This window comes from Narcine bancroftii, chromosome 5 (assembly GCF_036971445.1).
Source record: "Narcine bancroftii isolate sNarBan1 chromosome 5, sNarBan1.hap1, whole genome shotgun sequence".
NCBI lineage: Eukaryota > Metazoa > Chordata > Chondrichthyes > Torpediniformes > Narcinidae > Narcine > Narcine bancroftii.
The window spans coordinates 183,819,333-183,821,829 of record NC_091473.1 but is presented as its reverse complement, the minus strand read 5'-3'; positions in this window follow the sequence as shown (position 1 = coordinate 183,821,829).

Below are 2,497 nucleotides of genomic sequence, written 5' to 3'. Positions count from 1 at the left end.
GATCCTGTGTCAGTGCTGGTAAAACCGGCTGTGTGAGTCCACACACAGGCAGGTGTGGGAGAGAGAGAGAGAGGGAGAGAGAGAGAGAGATGGGAACAGGCAGAAGGAAGGGGGGGGAGGGAGGGAGAGTGGAGAGGGTGGGAGATAGTGAGAGCATGCAGAAAGGAGAGGGGAGGATGAAGGAAGGGGAAAGGGGAGAGAAGGGGGCAAAGAGGGGGGAGGGGAGGGAGAGAGGGGGAAGGGGGAGAGGTTAACTCTCCCAATTCATGGGTCTGTGTTTCAGGAAATCCCACAGATGCTGGGCAGAGAGACCCTGCCCCCACTTTCTCCCTCTATTCCACGAACGCTCCCCTCCATCCAACTTTCCCTTCCTCCCCCTCACCATCCATCCTCCTTTCCATCTCCCTCCATCCCTCCGTTTCTGTTCCAGTACACCTCAACTCCTTCATCCCTCTACGCCTTCATTTTTCTCACCGTCCCTGTCTCTGTAACCCCCTCTGGTCCACTACACCCCTCCCTGTCTCTGTAACCCCCTCTGGTTCCCTACATGTCTTCCCGTCTCTGTAACCCGTTCCGGTCCCCTACACATCATCCAGTCCCCAACACACCACCATGTCTCTGTCACCCCCTCCTGTCTCCTAACCCCCCTCCCTGTCTCTGTAATCTGCTCTGGTCTCATACACCCCTCCCTGTCTTTGTAACCCCTCCGGTCCCCAACACCCCTCCCTGTCTCTGAGAGGCAGTCAGTAGAAGGTCCCACATGATTGAGGGATTTTTGGCACCAGCAGTTACTTGCCTTCCTAGTGTTCCTGCTTCTACCTATCCCGACCTCGTTTCTAACAGGTTTCACTTCCCGGTTTCAGGAATCTCCCTGGTGCTGGGAATGGGTGGGAGGGGACACCAGGTGGGGCAGAACCACACACCTTAAGTTCATGTAACTGGAGAACAGGTTTTTTAAAAAACTTTATTTATTCGTTCAAAAAACAAATAATATGACATATACAACAATTAACCATAAACATTAATTTATATATGTAAAAAAGAAAAAAAGAGAAAAGAAAAGAACCCCCCCCCCCCTTAGCCAACTCTCCTAAGGAGAGCCATAAAGAAAGAAAAAAGAAGAAATATTAAAGAAAAATTAAATATACATATTAAGATCTAATCAATGTAAATTGAAATGTAAATATTCTGAATATAACAACCACATTAATTAAAAAATTGTGATTATCACGCAAAACATACGTGATTTTTTCCATTATTAAACAATATTTCATCTCATTATGCCATCTATTAATATCAATCACATTTGTATCTTTCCACGTACTAGCAATACATTTTTTTGCTACGGATAAAGCTGAAACTTAACAAATCCCAAGCCTTTCAGAGGTTGCAAACTACCCAATAAAAATACTGTTGGATCTAAAACTAGTTTAATCTTATACAGATATTCTAAAAACGATTGAATTTTCTTCCAAAAAGATTGTATGTGTATACATAAACAAACAGCATGAAAAAAAGTTCCAACCGTATCACCACATCTAAAACACAAATTTGATTAATGAAAACCATACTTTTTAAATTTTTTCAGGTGTTAAGTATAATTGATGTAAAAAATTATAGTTAATCATTGCATAACGTGCATTTATCAATCTAGTTACACTATCATAACAGATATCTAACCAATCATCTTCGGAAAAAATAAAACCAGTATCCTCTTCCCATTTACTTTTAGATCTATCCCAACCCTTTTTATCCATACCATCCTGTAATATTTGATACATATATGAAATATAACCCTTCTTTGGTACCTTCTTAAGAAAAGTCTCAAATTTAGTCATTTCAGGTAAAATCATATCTCTACCAAACATACATCTTACCAAAGATCAAATTTGATAATAGAGTTCTTATCAATACCAAAACCTTCCCTCATCTGATTAAAAGATAAAACTTTACCCTCTTTAAAACAATCTCCCAAATTTTTCACGCCTTTAAATCTCCAATGTAATAAACTTCGATTATGTATTTAAAAAGGAATAAGTTGATTATTATACAATGGAGTCAAAGCCAATAATTTACCCCTAGAGCCTGTCATTTTATTTTTCTTTATCCATAACTTAATTAAATGTTTTAGTATAGGCACATTATATTGTTGTAACAAATTTATATTGCATCTAAACAAAAATTGATGTATTTCAAATTCAGAAATATTTGCCATCTCAATTTTGGCCCAACTAGGAGTCCGTACCAAATCCATCAATGAACTAATAAATTTAAGTTGGGCTGCTTCATAATAATTTTGAAATTAAATGTAATCCCCCTAACTCATATTTCCAAGTTAATTTATTCAAAGCTACTCTCGAAAATTTACCCCTCCATAAAAACCCCCTAACCATTTTATTCAAATCCCAAAAACAAAATTTATCAAGTAAATATGGAATAGATTGAAACAAATATTGTATACGCAGAAAAATATTCATCTTAATTGTATTTATCCTAC